Source organism: Dysidea avara, chromosome 11 (genome assembly GCF_963678975.1).
Source record: "Dysidea avara chromosome 11, odDysAvar1.4, whole genome shotgun sequence".
Lineage (NCBI taxonomy): Eukaryota > Metazoa > Porifera > Demospongiae > Dictyoceratida > Dysideidae > Dysidea > Dysidea avara.
Genome location: NC_089282.1, coordinates 13509093 through 13530825, shown reverse-complemented (window position 1 = coordinate 13530825; position 21733 = coordinate 13509093). Strand labels below are relative to the sequence as shown.

Below are 21733 nucleotides of genomic sequence, written 5' to 3'. Positions count from 1 at the left end.
GCTATAGATCAGTCTTCATAACCCAACTATCACAGCAGCAAATTCAGAAACCCCATAAATGCAATGCATTTTACTAAAGATTTCCAGTGGACTAGCTAATAGCTACTAGTACCCTTCACTGCATTCTGCTTTTCAGTACACTTTACTGGTGTTAAGGCTAACAAAGTGTCACTAGGCTAAGGAGCATGCATACTAATAATTGTGACGTTCAACACCACTACTACTTAGCTATATACATGTTTCTTCCACACATTATCCCACAAAGGCTTCCCCTATTGTCTGGTTTTGTTTGATCATGGGAGTATTTAGAAACAGCATCCTTCATGCAGAATGCAAAATCATCACAGTCAAACTTGTGTAGTTTGTAGTCATAGTCACCCAATGTTGATGTGAATCCCAGATGGTCTTTAGAAGATGATAGTCTAGTGTTCCATAATAGTCTGGATGCTTATGGAAATGATCGTTACACGGTGGATCAAAGTACCAAATTTGGTACAGTGATTCCTTAGCATGTACTAAGTGATTTCAGAGGGGGTGCCATGATGAAATGATCCAGCACCCCCTCTAAAATCAATTAAATGTAATAAACCGCAAAAATAAAAATCATTATATTTCTATATACTGTCAACCACTTGTCTTTACTTGTTGTGTTAGTGTTACTATTAAATATGATTTAGCCATCCATCACATTATAAAGTATAGTACATTGATACATTTTACATTGTTTTTATCCTGATTACAGAGCGCACAAGATTAATTAAAGATCAGCGAAAATAAAACCCGCTAAATTAAAACCTGATATTACATTAATATCTTATTATACCAGCTTGTTATTTCTATTATAAAATGTTATGTGCGCACTCCACCACACTGGCATAATACAGAGCAAGGAAGGCCTGCCTCTTGGCACTTGCACCTCCTAGAACAAAGACGCTCAGCCTTGCAGCCACACTTAATCAAATCTCAACTAGCTTTAGCCACCTCAGGGAGTAGTGTCCACATTGGTTCCCAGGAAAGCTCATCAGCTTGTTTCCAGCCATATCCTTCTGGTGGTGGCTTATCTGCTTGGACTTGCAGGCATGTTGCCCAAACGCTTGCTTGATAGAGAGCTCTTAGAAAGTGTTGAAGAAGAGCACACTATTGCAAAAAAGTTGATGTGAAGTAAAGAATTTATTAGCTAAAGAAATACCTGTGTTGGTGGAATGGTTTCCATTGTCTTTGATCGCTTGCAAATCAATTCCTTCCGTAGCTCATTGACGGAGCAGAGTGGAGTTGTTTTATCATATAAGACACACACATATATCGCTCAGTCAGCTTCATTTCAGAAGATCCCAACTGTAGGATGTGAAATGGATGCTCTAGGGGAAAGAGGAAGATCTCTGAAACATCTGGATATGCCTTCCATGCTTCCCAGGTTGCCTCTTCCGAGAAACTGCGATGCGGTATCACAGCCTGAAAAGGCATGGAAGAAAGGCAGACCTTTGGATTTTACTTCTCCAAGATGTTCACAGATAGAATTGATATCATAAAATTTCATATGGTTGCCAGTTCCAAACCTGACCCAAACATTGAGTCCTGAGAACATATCGTTGAGTTGGAAGTAAACACTGATTAGCAAGACAATGACATCTGTATCAACTGTGCTGACCAGGATGTTGCGGCTCCTCTTTCAAGAGCATTACGCAGATGAATACATATCCTTGTGTCTCACAGTCCTGCATAGGCTGATCAATTCCTTTACAAATGACTGATTTTCCTACAGGACGGCAGGACCAAATGAATATTGTAAATGTGAACAAAATGAATAATTTTAAAGGAACAAATATGTGCATTTAAAATATGTTAACAAACTATTCAGCAAAAAAATTTACTAGAACAGGGCTAGAACAAACCATTCAATCAGTGACACATCAGCACAAATACAATAGTCTCCTAGCATGAGAAAACATAATTTTAAGTGTATGTAAAACCATATAATACATGTAACCTGAAGTAATATAAACCTGCTTTCCACTAGGATATTCATGCGTTGACACCTTTTGTGTTAGAAATTCAAACAATTATGTTTTGTCTGTGTTGTCTTGAAGAAAGTCCAAAAAATTTGATGGAATCTTAGTCTGAGCTTGTACCTTTCGTCTAATGCCTCTGCCTCTCTTCTCTCTGGTAGAGTCTTTCAGACTGCCAGATACATACTGATCCCAAATAGTGTCGATTCTGTCACAGAGACAGAGTTGTTGACTAGTCCATGTTAAGAACACTTCATTGACATATTCCTCAAATGTGCTGACCTTAGTAGGAAGACAGCGGACAACAGCAGGGCCATCAAATATCTTAGCATGGAATGTGATAGGAGCTTCCACAAATGATCCACCCAAGCAACTCAATAATTCTGCTTTTCTATTGGGCAAGCGAAGCTTTCCATGCTCTGAAATAGAAGGAGGCCAAGAGTGATTTTCATGTGAAAAGAAGTCATCTAAGTCACCATCTCGAAACTTGCTTGCTATGAACAAATGGCTGAACAGATTACAATCTCTTCTAAGGCTTGCTATCTTTTGTACACTTTTGGTAGCAGGCTTGGAGGATTGTCTCTTTAGTAAAGGTAACAAGTTTTTCTTGATGGGCTTATGGATTGAAACAGTTCTAGTCTTAATCACAACATTCACATAATTTTGGTACTGAGTTTCTCCAATGCTTTTGATATTCCTAACTGTTTCAACTACACTTTCTGTAGCATAATTATGGGAATCCAAAGCTAAAAGTTCTAAACAGTTGTCTTTGAAAGGATTGCCCATACCTGTCATGGTTTGATACATGCTGTTTGCATGCTTCTGGAATAGGTCTTGAGCAGAAAGATCTTGTCGTGTTGCTTGCACCAACTATTCTCCTCTTCCATAAACTGGCTCTCAAATTCAGTCAGTAATCTAGCCTACTCTGGTCCTGCAACCATCCATCTTCTAAAAGCTGTTGGGTTTTCTGTAAGTCCAACTGTTCAACCAGACCCCTTTACCAGTTCATTGTTCTGCTCATGACCCTGGTCAATTGGAATGCACGAGAATTTGCTATGGATTTTTCTCAGCACCCAGCACTTTTCAAACTCATTTCTGAAGTTGTCTGAAAGTCATTCCATATCTCGAATATGAATTGGAATCCAGCATGCATAGTTGATATGGTCTAAGGCAAAAAAACCATGGAGTGAGAGCTTTCAGAGATTTTGAAATCATTTATGCGATGAGCACGGATAAATATCAAAGCAAGAATTTCAAACTCTAAAACAAGATCCCAGTACTGAAAAGTGGGACAATTCTTTATCATTGTTTGCTTCCATTCTTCAAATGAAACCTCTTCATTTTCAGCTCTCACACTCTCTGCTTAACACCAATTCTGTGATCTGATGGCTACGTCTGGCTCTAGTGAGATTTGACACCTTCAAGAAGGAATCTGCTACTCCAGCAGTAGCTACACTGGCTTCACACAAAGCTGCTGTCCAACCAGAGCAATCTAGAAAATCACCAATAGTACTCCACAGAGCCATTTCAATATGAAGACCTCCAAACATAACTACAAAACCATCTTCTCCAAGAGACTGTGGCCACATATTTTGCTAGAGCAAACAATGGTTGATCGAAAGCCATTACTGGAGTCTGACCTGGATTGAGGTAAGCTGTAATCTTTCGCAGAACATCCATGCCATGTTTGACCATGGCAATGGTTGCAGATTTCTCAGAAAATAAGGGTAAAAGAGCAACCACAGAAATGGGATCAACAGGATTAGGCTGATTTTCAGCATGAAATGCAGCCCAGGAAACATAATCATCAACTTCCAGTTTGTCCTTTGCCAACAATGCTGTAGCATGTTTGGTCCATTTTACTTCTTCAGCTTTAGCATTTTCTAAATGGCCTTTGGTTTCAGTATACTGTATCTGAGGTACAACTGTCTCACTGACTTTGCAAGTGACAGCTGGAACATTGGTGTAACTTTCTGGTAAAGAAAACTTAGATAAATCACCATGTGATGAGACAATGATGGGGTCTCTACACACTCCACTATTACTTGTAGTGGGGGATTGAAATATGCTTATTCCAGTGCCATGAAATGAGCCCTGAGCGGTTGTAGAAGATAAATCGTGGTCAATATTATAAAATGCTCCAACCGTAAACAAATCCTTCCGCAACTGAGAAGGACACACCACACCGTCTTGTTCAAATCTTGTACAGACACTACTCACTAAACAATTTTCTAATTCAATGACACGGTTATAGCTAATGCTAATCCCTAATCTATGGAGACAATTTAAAAGCTTCTTGCTCCTTGTCTGAGAGTGAATATTCAAACCTATATAGAGAGGAAGTGGAGTTTCTCTGTCTTTGAAATGTCAACTGCTTTCAGCAGAAGATCTTTTCGATTTGACATTAAAGCAGTTGAGAAATTGTAAGACAAGCTTGAGATTCATCATCATCTCGATTCCGTACATGAGGTCCATTCAGCAACATTGAGAGAAAATTCTTCAAGACAGTTGGCACAGAGTTTTCTTGGCATTTGGGTAGAAAAGTACCGGAGAAACGAAAAGAATCACAGTCAAAGATTTCCTGCCTCATGATTTTTACTAATTTGGTCATTAAAAATGCCTCCGATTTGAAATTTCGAGATTTCATTGACTCCTTTAGAACTTTTGTTAAACCTTCATTGAAAACAAACAAAGACTTTTTTCCATCTGATTGCTCTTGACACTCACCACAAAAATGATCTAGTATCTGTTTCTTCAACCTGGTTTGTTAACACTCTTGCTAATACCCAAGCATTGCCAACGTTCCACATAAAGACTGTGTAATTGAGCTAACTTAAAAATACACTCATCATTCTCTACACTGTTTTCAATGTAACATATACACAAGCTCAGCAAATGCTCTCGCCAGGAGTTGCTTTTCTTCTGTATTGTCACGTGACTGTTGCAACCGCATAAAACTTCTGTGCCGATTCCTGTAAGCTATACGACATTTGTTGTGGTATTTGGCTTCAATTGCTATCAGATCACCACCCGAAAGCTTTGCAATCAATGCTGTGTCTTGAAGATCTTTCGCAGATCAGAATCAAGCTCCATTGTTGCACACTGATGAAGCTTACCAGATGGCAGTGAACAAAATATACAGCACTCTTCATTTACAGTATTTACCGGCACTTTGACCGCCTTTGATAATTAATAGAGGCGCACTCCTTCTCTCCTTTTTGTGCCTAAACTCTAAGCAATTTAGAAGCAGAGAATTTTAAATGACAAGATTTGTGCTTTTTAGCTTTGTTTTGATAAAACACTTCTGCCAAGTTGTCACCTTCAAATTTGACATCAACTGGTGATGCATCTAAACTGCAAAACTCTTCAACAATCCCCAGAAAATTCTGTAAACTTCTAAACCATTATACTCACAACTGTCTACTGGGAATTTCAAATTTCCAGTGCGTTTACTGCATATAATTCATGAGTCCCAGTCTATGGCTTCTATAGGTGCTAATTAAGACCTACATAAGCTAGTTTCAGAAGGCAGCTATAAAAATAGAACTTATTGTATATTGTGGTGATCATTAATTGGAATGTGATACTTGTTGCTATGCTACAATATTACAATTAATGAATGTTTACCTTACAAACACTGTAAAAGGGCTAAAGCGCTCCTTTTCTTGGACTTCTTGAGCTTCATTCACCACAGAAACCAGAGAAATGATAGGGGTACAGAGGGGTTAGGTGATGGCACCCCCTCTGAAATTTGGTTATACATGCTGAGGAATAACTGTACCAAGTTTGGTGCTTTGATCTGCCGTGTAACGATTTTGCCAAAAGTTTGACATAAGGGACCGGACTATAAAGAGTCAGCCTTGAATCTGTTGATGTTGAGGCCGGGGTAAGCATTTTCCACAATTCTTCCAACTTTATGATGTGTGAAATAAACTACTCCTTCCAGTGGGATTCAACAACATTATTTTTATCAGTAAGATAGACAGTTGAGGCTGTTAAAGAGGAGCTGATGCATTATGGTATATAGCTAGCTATATCTAAATGCTTGGGTACAATTGATAAGATTATAATGTATGCATGATAGCTACTCAATGGATATTGCAATCAGTTTTGATTTAATGGAAAAGTTAGTGTTTTGATAAATTGAAATTCCATTATTTTCCACTGAAAATCTGGTAAAATCACTCTCAGATTCACCTTTAGAGTGCCTAATTTTCAAAAATTTCCTGGAAGGCATGCCCCCAGACCCCCCTAGGCTGGCATGCTTTGCATGCTAGTGTGCTTTGCACACTAATGTAGTCATTATTCCAAATAGCTAATTTGACCATGGATACTCATGAATCTTACCACTAGGACCTTGTGAGAAGGCTTGGTATCTTCTAATGTCTGGCTAGTTATCTATATGTCCCTGTCCAGCTTAGCCTCCCCTTTCAAAAAATTTACAAATCTTAGTGTCATGTACACCAATATAGTCACACTGCTTGTCTTGTGTGCTTCACATGCTATATCCTAAAAGTGTGCCTGCACCCCAAGGGTGCGCTGCTGGTTAAGTGTGCTATGACCACCTCAGTTTTAACAGTGTGTTCATGCCAATCAACAATCTGGAAGCTGCGCAGTAGAATTCCTACAATCTCGGGATAGGCCAATGACAATGCTACAGACCTTATGCACAAAAATTAGTTTTCCGTACACACTCAGGATCTATCCGCAATATTAATTGTTTGAAAATGGTGATGGAGTGGCACGGGTATTTTAACTATCTCACATTTCTTGCTAAGATGAGAAAGTGACTCATTAATAAGGTAAAAGTTCTGTGAAATGGTTATATATAATATAGTACAGTAATATTAAAAAATAAATAAATATATATATATATATATTGAGCAGGCCGTAGGACCAGGTGTCCTACAGACCTTCAGCACTTGTGCTGTAAAGCATTAATAAATAAACTAGTGTCCATTTGGTTCTACTTGGGGTACTTAGAGATAATGAGTTACTCTCTAGAATTCCTATGGATATAATTACATGAACATAACAAGGAGAAAACATCCTGACCACCTGGTAGACTCCTGTAAGTGTTCGAGCGTAAATCGGATGGCTGCAGGTTCGAGGCTACCTAGGTCCAGACATGGATTTTTTCTCCTTTCTCCAACTTTTCAAACACAGCTAAAGTCTTTGAGCAGGCTGTAGGACCAGGTGTCCTACAGACCTTCAGCACTTGTGCTGTAAAGCATTAATAAATATATATATATATATATATAATTATTCCTATACAGTAGCTCATCAAAAACAATGGTATTGGGTGGGTTACTTCGTACTATCATCGAATATTAGCCTGTATCAAAGCACTCAAGTGCTTAAGGACGAATCATTTAGTATGGTAATGAATGGGATAGTGTTTCCAGTTCGCTCAGTAGTGTTACTTGGCCACCGCTAACGAGGGGTCACCAACTGACTCGAAATCTCGTACACCTTCAATGAAATCCTGCCTGAAATATGAAATCTTATGTTCTTATCGTGATTCTGATTATATACTCGTTCTGGTACCGTAGCTTACACTCAACTGCTCCTGCACAAAAGTAAGAATGAAATCCGATGTTCCGCTCCGCTTTGGATTTGTATTAAGCGTGTTGTGGAAGCCGCACAAAACCAGGAGCTGTGGGAAAGAAGCCAAACAAAACCAGGATATAATTGCAAACTGCCAGCGGCGGAGGAAGTAGTTGATATGAGGGGGGGCTCCGCTGAGCTGACCCAGACTTATTTCTATAGTTTGGTAAGGTGAGACCAAAAAAAAAAAAAAAAAAAAAAGGTCACAACCAACTCACAAGAGCTTTCCACCTCACCAGCTACCATTTCTAGCTGATAAACTACATAAAAATCCTTACATAGCTCGCTTCACACTGATTACTTTATTAGAGTGACTGCTCTATTAGAGTATCTTGATCTTTATCACGGTTTTCAGCCCCACTCCAAGAAAGATAATTTCGGTGTGATATCATTCTGAGGGGGGGCTAAGCCCCCCCTCAGCAGACCTAGGGGGGGCTTTAGCCCCCTAGCCCCCCCTTTCCGCCGCCTATGCAAACTGCTCAAAAGTAAGAATGGGATCCGATGTTCCGCTCCGCTTCGGATTTGTATTCAGCGAGTTGTGGAAGCCAAACAAAACCAGGAGCTGTGGGAAAGAAGCCATACAAAACCTGGAGATAATCCTTGCTGAGTAAGAATGGAATCCGATGTTCCATTCCGCTTCGGATTTGTATTAAGCGAGTTGTGGAAGCCAAACAAAACCAGGAGCTGTAGGAAAGAAGCCGCACAAAACCAGGAGAGAATCCATGCTAACTGCTCAAAGGTTGAAATCCGATGTTCCGCTCCTACTTCGGATTTGTATTAAGCGAGTTGTGGAAGCCAAACAAAACCAGGAGCTGTGGGAAGGAAGCCATACAAAACCAGGAGATAATCCATACTGAGTAAGAATGGAATCCGATGTTCCGTTCCGCTTCGGATTTACTTAGCAAACTACAGAAACTTAGCAACACGAACTTAGCAAAACTTCATAAACTTAGCAACACACAAACTATAAAAGTAACTTAAGCATACAGGTGCTCCTGGTTTTGTGGGGCTTCACACCAGATAGGGTTTCGACAGTTGCTCCTGGTTTGAGGGATTAATCACAGGATTTCATCTGAATGATTGGCCTTGTTTCCCGAGGGCTTCAGCTGCAAGTCACTCCTGGTTTTGTATGGTTTCCTTTAATAGTTATGTCTTCGCTTTACTCCTGGTTTTATATGGCTTTGCAATCCTTCTCAATTTCGTGAGGCTTTGCTCCTGCATGGCTTTCTCCTACTATTTTTTGGCATTTCAGAACTTGTCACTACGCCAACCTGTAATTTAAAATCAGATTTTGCAGCTCTCGTTCGATTTTGTGAAATCCTTTGAAATATGTGAAATTTTGAGAAATTTGTTCAAGATTTTGAAATCCGTACCCCTTTTTTGTGAGTTAGTGACCCCTCGACCGCTAAGTCGAGCTTTCAGGGCCTCATGGCTAAAAACTACACCCCCTAACTGAACGCAACAACTACGCCATGAGAAATAATCCAATACTGTATAATAAACGAACATTTTACAGACCTCCTGCCTTATCACTGAGTTACTTTCTCATCCTAAAGAAAAGGATCTGGCTACGTGAGACTAACTTTACATACTAGCCTCACATTTCTTCACTCCTCCTTTCGTTACTGAACCTCCACTCCTCTTTTCGTTACTGAACCTCCAAGGGGAACTGAGAACATCAGTATTCTCAACTCTTTAATATCCATTTGACTTCTTCAAGCGGTGTACGTATTTTAGCTTCAAATTAAAGTACGCTTCACTACTCCATTGAAATCCAGTTACAATATGACAAATGCTTATCATTCGTACTTCCCTCTCAAGACATGGACTTCTATCAATAATTAATATAAACCGCGTATCACGTGTGTTCACTTGAGATGTTACAGGGATTTTCCAAGAGTTTTCCCCTAAATATGTCACGTGATCATTGTCAGTCAGGTGGAACTTGTTTTTAGTCAGCGGTACGTATTTTAAGCTGTCAAGAATTGTTAGTGTATTGCTGAATTATTATTTTTGTGTTTGTGTGCTGCAGAAGAAATGTTTATTTGTACTTCCCTCTCAAGACATGTACTGCTAATATAAATTGCATACCACGTGTGTACACTTTCACTTGAGGTGTTACTGTACAGGGACTTTCCAAGAGATTTCTTTAAAGAGCAATTCAAGGGGTTTCTTTTGTTGTATACTGTCCTGTAGGGATTATGAGTGCTAATGCTTGTACTTTTGCGTTTGTATTATTGTGTGAATACATGTCACGTGTTTTGTATAGGGAAAGGGAATTTAGTTGTCAATGAGGTTTTTCATTCGACTAGTTCAGCCAAGTTATATGGCTGTTAAAAGGATATAGATTACGTTTTAGGTCTTTTTAATGTATAGTTCCCAAGAACTAAGGTGAAATTTAGCATTGTGTAATATTTTGTTTTATGGCTTCATTTGACAAATTCCAATAGCATGTTTTGACATGCATAATTGCATTTCATGAATAAAAAACATTAATTATCACACTTACAAACCACTTAAGGGAATGAGCTGAAAATTGGAGTGTAGATGGATTAGTCATCATAGAAAGGGCTATCAGTAGCATAGAAGAATCAGCCATCTATGTTTATGTGTAGCCAAAAGCGTGTTCGAAATATAATGGTATACACCTGCAGATATACAAGTAGGCATTTAATTCCTACTTCAGGGTAGCATTAATCATACTTAAAATTCCTAATTTCTTGTCGAAGACTGTTGACATTACACATACACGTAATATATTATGATGTAATAGTGTGCTATAATTCGAAGTTTTGACAAGTCATGATATGGTGTAGAGCTCAGTAACTTGTATCCATGTATACTGTGTCGATCACTTCCTTCCAATCCTGAATCTGTTACTATACGATCCTGCCCCCTATCATTTCTCCTTGCACTTGTCATAAAAAAAGATATAGCTATTTGCTCAAAAACATTACCTCTCTTTTTATCAAACTTGCAATTTCTTATCCATGTTGATCATGGGTGCATCACCCATACTATCTTTACAACTATTTGTGCACTTTATCATTGTACAAGTGTTTCTTGCAACCTAGTAGGGACCATTAAAATAACAGTGATGGAAAAGGAGAGATCATATGATGTGTAAATTTAATCCCTATGTTAGCCAATATAAATGTCAGTATAAAGCAGCATGGCTAAAGTATGGAATTTGCATGTCAGATGATATCTCCCTTGTTTCATTTCTTTTCATTATAATGGTCCCTACTAGGTTGCTAATTTTGCCTTGTAGTCTACTTTTTATAGCCATGCAATCATAAAGAGAAAAGAATTGTATATACGTAGTTCACTTGTACATGCAAGTGACTATTTTTGTAAGAGTTTGCAACTCTATAATTAGTTGACCAATATGTTATTCATTGCATGACTTATTCTTTATATATCCTTAGTGAAATAGTCTGTGACGCTCCACCCCGTTAGGGTGTAATGCTTGCTCGAGCAATTGTTTAAGAGGGCATGGCCCGAAATTATGGAGCTGAATTAGTAGACACGTGTTTATGTGAACAACGTTAGTGAAATCCAGGGTAAAGCCATGGCATGGGTGACTCAGACCACAAATCAATACTTTCAGGATAGAATGAAGCCACGGTTACTTTTGAAGAAGGACACTTATCAAGGTGCTATTTTGCACACAATATTCCTACTGCAAAATGCCAAGAAAGCACTTCTCATTTCTAATCTATGATAAGGACTATACTATACTTAACAATGCTGCAGGTATTCAAATACATCTATGTGTGTAGGAATACTTGCTTACCGTAATTCGCTTTATTTTCGTGCAAAAAATTTTCGTGATAAAAATTTCGTGTAAAAATATTTTCGTATTTACGTGAATGACTGCTCTATTAGAGTAGTTCGATATTGTATAAAAATTTTCGTGCAAGAAATTTTCATACAAATTTTGCATACGAAAATTATTTTACAACGAAAAAAGAGCAAATTACGGTATAACCAAGAAAAGAATATGGGAATTGAAAAATTCTGGTATAATCATGATGGTGTCAATGAAATAAGCATTCATTTAGAGCGCTATGATCAGGTCAGTTGCAATCCATATACATCTATATGTGGTACTGTGTCAAAATATAACTATAGCAGCTATAGAGCTGAAAATTAAACTAAAGTTGTTACACCAAGATGTACATGTTAACATGGTAGTCAGGTTCACTATGTCAAAAAATACACTTTCGTTCAAAGTTTATGGGGATTAGCAAACCTATACATTTTTGGAAAGCTTAGAGCATGAGGAATCTGAAAATCAATGTTTACATTTGCTCAGATTCTTGCAAGGTCAGCATTTTTTAATTTCAAAGTGACAGCTAAAAATAACAAATTTTTAATAAATCAAGTTTAATTTTGACATTAAAAGTTTAATAAATGGATTCAACAAATTCTCTGGTGACATTTTACACCTCTATTCATTAGAGGTGACAGTTAACCATGAATAATTGAAAGTTTTTACAAAGGGAATAGAAGAATTCCCATTATAATTTATATGCTGCAACAATTCAGGAATAATTTACTTTAACAAATATTCTGGAGTTTAACTGGTGCAAAGTGTAACTGGTACAACATATTTTTGACTTCTAATGAAACAGTTCAAGCCTGAAAATTTAGATACTCTAATAGAGCAGTCACATAATCTAGTAATTTAAAAGCAGTCAACTTTTCAGCCAAATTTATTTTGCTAATGTGCTTATGCATGTTTAACATAATAATATTATTGTTACTAGATAAATTTTGAAAGGATTTTCATTTTCAAAGACAGCAGTTGGAATTTGCTTAATACAGTAGTTTTACGAATAACAATTGGCAAGAACGAATTCACACTGATCACCAAGAGCAATTTTTTTCACCAGACAGACTTGCACCAACAAGTTAAAATTGATATATACACAATCTCGAAAATTAGTATCCACTGTAAAACCAATGAAAAATTGCTTTTCAGTGGCAGAATTATTGTATATCAGACATAGTCAAATAATCCAAAGATTGCCATTGTTGACAAATTGATTCTTATCTAAAATAAACAAAGGGCATTTGACACATCTAATGACTGGCTCACAAGTAACTGCTTTAAGTATAAAGTTGGATTAAGGATCAAAAAAGTAAAGAAACAATTGAATAGCTAAACAGTATAGTGAAACAAGAGATTGTCTATACATATATACTGCAGATGTACTAGTGGACATATAATCTGTAGTGTATAGGCAACCTCTCTTCTTTCACTACTGTTTAGCTATTCCCTTGTTTCTTTACTTTCTTGATCCTTAAACTAACTTTCTACTTATTTTTTTGTAACATAATTATGACTGGTGGACCCGTACATATGTTGCATCAAAAGGAGGACAGGCACCTGACAAGCCATATGTTTGGATGCATACTCCAACTATCAGTTACTGTATGTAGCTAAAAGGGAGGTAGCCATGACGTTTCACTTTCATCTACAGTATGCTTTGCCCATTACACAACATTGCAAACAAAGAACAGCATGAGAAGCATCCCAACAATCAGTCATATGGCTTATGGAAAATACAGCCACAGGGAAGCCGTATCACGATATAATATAGCATGAATTGACACCTAGCATTATCAGTGAAGAGAACTGAAACACAAAGGAGGACAAAGGCAAGTCCACGATACATGTATATATTCTATGTTGCCAAAATCAAGCCTGTATGTCAAGTTATGCATGCTTGGCGGGAAGCATCAGTCAGTAAGTCAGCATAAAATTTTGTTGAATAGAAAAGTTTTAAATGCTGTAGAAACTTGTTGGAAGAATTTGGAGTTGACATTTTGGGGCTTGGCTGTGTATACCCAATGCTGCCAAGCTGTCATGAAGGGAAATTGAGACTGGTTTTAGGGTGATATTTTGAACTGGAAAAGCTCAATTCTGCATGATCCCTAATATACAGTATAATACTGTACGATGCATTGAAAATGACAGTGACACTGCTGATGATTTTTATGTATATGTACGTACATGCATAGCCATGATGTCTTCATATGTAACTAAACCCTATTTCTCAATGTTAATAATTCACTTATTCACTTTGTTTCATGCAATAACTATCTGCCAAATAAATTGCTTTTAGGTTTCTTAGCACTTTAGAGGCCATTAAGTAATGGATTCTATATGGGTGTTAGAACATAGAAATAGTGTTTGTATATGAAAAAATCTGTACCATATATAGGCCTGCGCCTATTATGCCGGCATAATCTTGAGAATAATAGGTCACCAATTTCGTGAGAATAATTCCGGAATAATAGGATGGTTACAGGCATAATTTTAGAATAATCGGACGACCACGGGAATAATCGGTGGCGTGTCTCTTCTTGATTACCTAGAAGAGAGAGTTAAGCTACTACAAATGATATAAAGCTGACAGGAGTGCTGGCTGAAAGGAGCTGAAAAGCCTCTAAAAGATCGATATTATACTCTAATAAAGCAGTCAGATCGTTTCATGTTAACAATCTGCAGCCAGCATCAGGGATTTAACTACATGATTATCTGCAATTCTGAAACTTGTACATCTTATACCAGTGTATCTTCTTCAAGTCTTTGAGCATTATTATCTACCTAACTTAGTAGCTATGTAGTAGTTACAGCATATTATTGTAATACACTAATAATTAAATATGCTTAAACTATTACTGTAGATAGCTATTCTAAGTCTGCTGTAACTATTATGGATAGAAAAAATGATGTGTAAGGTGGAATGCTTCATATATGGCTATTAATAATTTGGACAAAACTACTTGTAGCAGCATCTTGAAAACTAAGTGACTAGCCACATATATATATATATATATAATTATACTGAATGAGAATAATTATAGAATAATAGGCTGGATATGAGAATAACAAAAAGAATAATAGGATAATTTTTTGGAAAATTCTGGAAAGAATAATAGGTAAAATTTTGAGCATAATAGGCTCAAGCCTAACCATATATATATATAGATTGCTATTTTCAAACTGCTGATTGACTGCCATGCAGGCATCTGCATACAGTAAATGCAAGCATTGATTTTCACTGATCTCCATGCATTCTCCGAGCTTTATGTAGGCCCATAAATTTTGAACAAAGTTATCTTTGACATAATTATATAGTTAACCTGACTATGTCAATGCATACCACCAACTGACAAAAGTGCCAGTCAGGGTGAAATCATAGTTGCCAATTGCTAATTAACAAAATTACCTTTTAGGGGAGAATATTTTATGTAAATTCCAATCATTCTTTCAAACCTAAAATTAGCTAATCTCCTGAAATTTATGCCCAACATAAGCACACTAGCTAGGACTTTCACAAATGTGACTGCTACATTAGAAATGTGGACTCAAAAGTTGACTGCTTTATTAGAGTAACTCAATCTTTTGTGCTGTTTTTAGGCTTGGACTGTTTCTTTGGAGCCAAACTAATACTTTGCACCAGTTATGCATATATCTCATCCAATTAACCTGGAATATTCCTCAATTCTTTTTGCTAAAATTTATTCCTGAGTTATTGCAGCATAATGGACGCTCTTCTATTCTGTTTGTTAAAACTTTTAATTTTTCGTGATTAACTATGTCACCTCTAGTGAATACAGATGTAAAGATGTCACCAGAGAATTTGTTGAGTTCATTAATGAAATTTTATGTCAAATTAAAATTGATATATCAGGAATTTCTTACTTTATTGGCTGCCATTTTGAAATTTAAAAATGCTGACCTCGCAGGAATCTGTGCAATGTAAACAATGATTCTCAGATTCTCCATGCTCTAAGCTTTCTGAAAATATATAGGTTTGCTAATCCCCATAAAATTTGAACAAAAGTACATAGCGGATCTGACTATGGTGGGAGTGCTGGGTGTGTAGGTCTGAGCTAGCTAGCTAGCATTATTCTCATGCATCATTTGCTAGTATTGTGCTAGACTTTGTGGCCATTCTATTTAAACCAGATACTGGGATGGCTTAGAGTGAAACAGCTATCGGAGTTGCACCAGAGCATTTTATCCCCACTTAACTACAACAGGAAAAATGTGGTCTGTCAATGTGAGAGAAAAATTGTTATCAGATGCTGGTATCTGCTTTTGTTGTAAACGTGCATGACCATTACTTCGCTGACTCACTAGTGTGGGGCTCACTCAAGCTCGCCCCCAATAACAATCAGTAACACAGAACAATATAAAATGGTGGTGGCACCCTAATAAAGATGGTATGCATAATGTGCTTCTGTATATGCTTGCAACTGTATAATACACATGCATAAGTTTAAATGTGATTGTTTATTTTATAGGGTAAAGAATATTACTTCACTGGAAAGTATGGTTGCATACATTTTGTACCTTACATACGTGTAATGGCATACATTCACAGCTATCTTTCTTCACGCTGTGAAGTTGGGAAGCTGAACACTCATCAAATGCCATCTTATTGGAGTTGGATAGCACTTGCCAACTACACGGGGCAGAGAGTGATAAAGGGGTTGACTCTGAATGTATGGGAATGCCATGCTGTGAGTGATATTGCAGCAATTAATATATGTGGGAGGATCAATATACCGAAGTGTGTCTACTTTTCTGTTGCATGGCAACCTGTGCATTGTTTTGTAACTTGTATACTTATGCTTTATTTCCATGCAACGTTGTAACAGTGCTTTAAATATCAAGCAATATATTGCATTCTGATCATCAGTACTTAGTGGTAGGGATCAAGATACCAACATGCAGAATTCATCTAGAATTATGTACACCTGTCAGGAATGAATCTTTGATATTCAAGTCTAATAAAATACCACCTTTAAGTGAATTGAAGCAATTACAGAATTTGAGTTGACATTCAACACTCCTCATTGTTTGTAAAGCCTTAAGTATTTCTAGTACATATACGATTTTGGTTGCACTTTACGTTGGAGTCCTATCCATAGATATATGCTGCTTTTGCAATTTGCACAGATTATACTATCATGAAGTTACAGTAATTCAATCATCAGAGATGAAATCTTTTTAACCAGCAGTGGTTGTGTTTAGGATGGTTACAGGATCTGATTTTTGGAGTGTTTTAACCAAAATGGTCGGCCATCGGACATTTACTGACCAATTAGCTTGAAGACCGCCCAATTACCTACTGAACCAGTCAAGGGTGGCCAACTGCTTTCCACTAAAAAAGATTAATATACTCTAATAGAATAGTCAGCAACTCTAATAGAGCAGTCAAACAGCTTTCAAAAGGTGTACCTAAAAGGTTCAAAAAAGTGGGGAATAAAATTTTTCTGATTTCGGGAATCGAACCTACACCTTTCAATGAAGTGCAATCTGCACTATTCTACTACATGTTCACACTCTGTTTTAGTGGCTTCTAAAGGGGTTTTAATGTTCTGCAGTATATGACCATAATTGACATAAATACATGTCACAAAACATCACATTGGATAATTTCATACCTAATCATCATAATGTTATTATTACAGATTTACTATGTATGTGGTTTAACAATGTAACAATGCATGGCTGCTGAAGGAGTTTTGGGTGTCAAAATACTTACATCCAAGCTTTGAAAATCTCAGGGGGTATATCCCAACTTGGTATGCTTACGCATGCTGCTAAGCATTGCCATACAATGTCAGATCATGTCAGATCAACTTTGATTTTGATCTGACATGTCAGACCAACAAAGACTAGTTATAATCCTCTCTGGTTTTAACCCTCCCCTTAAATTGCTTTCTATGTGCCAATTAGAACACTTAGCAGCCACCTCTTTAAGAGTACTGCCTGGGTCCCAATTCCCAAATATAAGATGTATTTCGTCATGACCTCATTAATATGTATAGGTCCACCTCATTATTGACAAATTTTTGGGTCATAGGTGGCCCTATTCATGAGGTTTCATTCTAGTTGGTAGCATAAGTTTCGAATTATCGGCAGGTATCGATTATCAACAATTCTTAAGAAAACAGACTATGAAGTAAAAGTGGCTACCCAGTTACTCAGTGGATTAATTGTTATACACCTAAAAATTTCTCACAATTGTCAATATCGTTGCTCACACTATGCTGGCCGACTATAGTTAGAGTTAATTTTTATACTTTACTTTTAACCTGAATATCTCTCATCTTTGTAATACTTCTGTGAAATGGAGTATGCGAGCTGTAATTGAAAATCTTTCTCTAGCCCACCCTGGAACAACTTATGATCTGTTAAATTTAGTGCATTTGTAAATCCATTCCAAAAGCAACTACATGTGGCTAAATAGCAAATACTTTTAATTTTAGCAATATTAACTCCAGTGAAATTTGAAACATCTCTAAAACTTACAAGGCTACAGTATCTGTCACATACCACCTACTTCATGGGATTTTATGCTCTACACACATCTAAATTTTCCTCTTTTAATGGCTTGATGATGACTGTGGAAAATAATGCATAAAATGTGTGATTGCTATGTCCCTACTATGTTAAACGTCATTTAATATACTGTAGTAGGGATGCAGCAATAAATGCAAAGAATTTAGAACCCCACCCAGTGAAATCATAGATCCACTCTCAGGGTGTTTCTTGTCAATTTGAATTACAGCAGTACCACATCTTTTTCTGAATAAGATTTTTTTTTTTCAAAATTGTACTCTTTCATACAGTTGTGTATTACGTACATTGCTAGCATGTAAATGTCTTAAGTTATTTATAGTATGCAACTTTGCTGGTGTTGGTGGTATAAAATATATATAGCACAGTTGAGGAGTGAAGTGTACTACCAACTGTACTTTATAGCCCACAAATTGTGCTTTATGAAGCTCAGTGAAACCTCATTAATATGGCTGGACTGAATAACAAGGTGGCCCTAGTTCAGAGGAGGTTGTACATGACATCACAATGCTTGTGTGACGTGTGCATACTGTACATGCATTTTTAGCATAGGGTCTACTTCTAGTAAACTGTGAAGTTTAGCACTGGATTTACTGTCAGAAATGGTAATTCACTAGTGTAGAAATTGTTTCATGTGTTCAGCTTTGTTGAACTCCAGCGATTTTATGATGAACTTTGCAATAGAGCATTATTTAGAATAAATTCTAATCTTATTTTCAGGTAGGGACCCGCCGATTATGCTGGCATAATTATGAGCATAATAGGTGCCTGAAAGCATTGAGCATAATGCTAGCATATATAATAGGTAGAATATTTTGTAACAGTATGAATTCTTGCTTATAACCCTCACAGAAAGATCGATATACTCTAATAGAACAGTCAGTAACTCTAATAGAACAATCACAAAGCTGACTGTTCTATTAGAGTATATCGATCTTTTCTGTGATATGCATTTTAACAAGTAAGTTTGTGCTTCAGCTACTATAGTTTATCCATAAACTGGAAATTATTAGCAGAGCATGGTAACTGAGGCATAAATAATTGGGCATAATTTGAACATAATAGGTAAGTATTGAGCATAAATTTAAGCATAATAGGTAAATTTTTGAGCAGTACAGCATAGCATAATAGGTAAAATTTTGAGCATAATCGGCGGGTCCCTATTTTCAGGTGCCTGTGTTATTGTTTGTTGTATTCTTAGTCACTCGCAGTAAATGCAATCGATGTCAGTGTCCACAATGAGCAGCTAGTACGTTAGTTTTTTCATCATGTAATTTTCATTGGAATTCAATTACATTGCACTAAAATCATACATTGTGACATCATATCCTACCCTGTGGCCCTAGTTGGTAAGTTGCAAGGTCCATGACAATAATAGTGAGATCATGAGGTACATTTTAGCCATGTTTGGGACCTATTAGAATTGGTATTAGTACAGAGGTGGCCACTTGATGAGGTTTCACTGTACAGTATGCAATGTAAGGAGTTTGCAGTTTGTTGTCAGCAACCAGCTGAGTGTCACCACCATAATACTCAAACTCAGCAAGGGCTCAGCCCTAAACTAAGATTGCACTTTTTAAAAAGCTTAATTATTGTATGATCTAAGGAAGCTGGAACACTAGTAGCAATAACATGCACCTAGACTAGAACTGTTAACACATGTATGTAAGTGTACAATCAGTGCAGCCTGTATGTAAGCTGCTGTATTAGCATGTTTTATATACTTGCATGGGCTTCAATCCATTTGAAAAGTTCCTTAAACAATTTATAGCATGTATCCCTTGCTCATGCTATACAGAAAAAAAGCACTTGGTGTTTGATCTTTGTGCTTGTTGCTAAAGAAGCACTCATCTTTGCATCATGCTTTATTTGAATCTCAGTTGCACACAAGTATCTTCCATGTAGCATTACAGCAATGCTTTAACATAATGTTTATTGCAAGTTTTCTGTATATCTTGCAGGGTGGAGGAATATGGAGTGAAGTGATGGTAGCAGTAAACTTTCCTAATATACCATTGTATTTGAACAACAACCTTGGCACTATGAAAAGAGAAATTGGTTTTCTAATATACATTGCTACTGTTCCAGTTGAAAGAACCTTTGATGTTCCTAAGGATTGCTAATAGTGACACTTTCAACCTTTGTACTGATTGTGGAACTGTTTCTGAAACAATTACAACTACTTTAAGTTTATCGTAACTCCTTTATACCAATAGATGTGTGTTTCTTGAACATGAACCAGTCACAGTATTATTTTCAAGACATGATTAGAAGACTAGCCCTTTTCATAGATTTCTGTTTTACAATCCATCCACTGATAAAAACAGCTTGTGGTGGATATGTATGAGCATGTTGATAGATTCTTTTATTCAAAGAATTATTGTTGGTGGATTTAAGATTTTACAAACAAGGTGGTAGGTATCACAGGTGCAACAAAATTTATAGCGATGGGTCTACAAAACTTATATGCATGTGGATTGTGGAACATGCATGATCCAGAAACATACCTCATTTTTATAGCCTTCAGAGATGTTAAACAATACGTAATTAATGAACTTGATTAAACATGCATGTGCATTGTGAAAGTAAGCAATCATCATCTATCTGTAACAGTAGTAATACCAGAAGCTTATAAGCAGCAAAGGCACTTATAAGCTCCTGGTAATACTAAAGGTGGAGCATAAATACTGCAGTATAGTAAAGTTTACTGTTTAATTTCAAGGGGTCAGGGCTGCAAGCAAAATATATTAATTTTATATTTTATTGCAAAAACACTAAAAGTGCAGCCACGGATTGCTAGTATTGCTAATCTATGTTCCAAAGATTAATCACTTATGGTAGGGATTTCTTATCTAACTTATTCATATTCCCATTAGTGCATTGTCTCCTTAGAAATGTGGGTCGGTGTACTTTTAGTTGTTCATGTTGGTAAAGTACTCAGTCTGTAACCTACATCTCCTCAACTACAAGTAGAAAGGATATAAATACAAAATATGATCACATTTTGGTTGCATCAAATTTAAAGAAGGAACATGTGTGTAGTTTGGTCAAGTATAGAATGTCTGGTAGTGGGTCTAAGGGTGCATGCAGCTCCCAAATGCTGTTGTTAACTTTAAAGTTGCATAAAATTAATGTTTTGGTTGCAAATGGAAGCATTTCAACCCAAGCATCAAGTTGGTTTCTAAATCTGAAAACCCAATATATTAGTTGAATGATCTTTCCAAAGCATTTATGTGAAAGGTATAACACTTCAATTTTTTTCAATTGGATGTTTGGCACATAGCAGTGTATATATATACACCGGTCAAGATTTCATATCTCACATGCACACTGGCCATTTTTCCTTGTAGTTTTGAAGAAGTTTAATGAAATCAGTCTGGATGTTTTTTGGAATAGTTGACTGCTCTATTAGAGTAATTCAGCAGTTTCAATTTCAGCCTTACTCCAAAAAATTTGACCACCATTCATCCATTCATTGATTCTTAAAGAAACATTAACTCTTTCTGTACTTTTTTTTGACATACATGTAGCTTCTGCTTGCTTCCTAGTTGGTATTTGGTAAAAATTTTGAGTGAGAGTGCTTCACCACCTCAAGTACTCCCTCTTCTCCCAACTCCCTTTGGTTACCGCATCAAATTGTCAAGTGAAGGTTTTATTGATTACTAAGTGAGATTGCAGTGTTGTGATATTCCCAGCAAGTGTTGATCAACTATCAAGTTACCATATGGGC

At 36.8% G+C, this 21733-nt stretch overlaps 2 long non-coding RNA genes across 2 annotated transcripts; one reads left to right on the top strand and one right to left on the bottom strand.

Annotated features, from left to right (window-relative positions):
* Window positions 1–637: 637 nt before the first annotated feature.
* LOC136239402 (uncharacterized) lies at window positions 638–9466 on the bottom strand. Its single transcript, XR_010693445.1, has 4 exons — window positions 9215–9466; window positions 9132–9163; window positions 1190–1756; window positions 638–1137 (listed from the first exon to the last, which is right to left on the bottom strand). It is a non-coding gene; the product is annotated as an uncharacterized lncRNA (long non-coding RNA).
* A 53-nt stretch (window positions 9467–9519) lies between these two features.
* Window positions 9520–20258, top strand: LOC136239577 (uncharacterized). The gene is made up of 4 exons (XR_010693521.1): window positions 9520–9574; window positions 15939–15964; window positions 16019–16157; window positions 19965–20258. It is a non-coding gene; the product is annotated as an uncharacterized lncRNA (long non-coding RNA).
* The last annotated feature ends 1475 nt before the right edge of the window (window positions 20259–21733 follow it).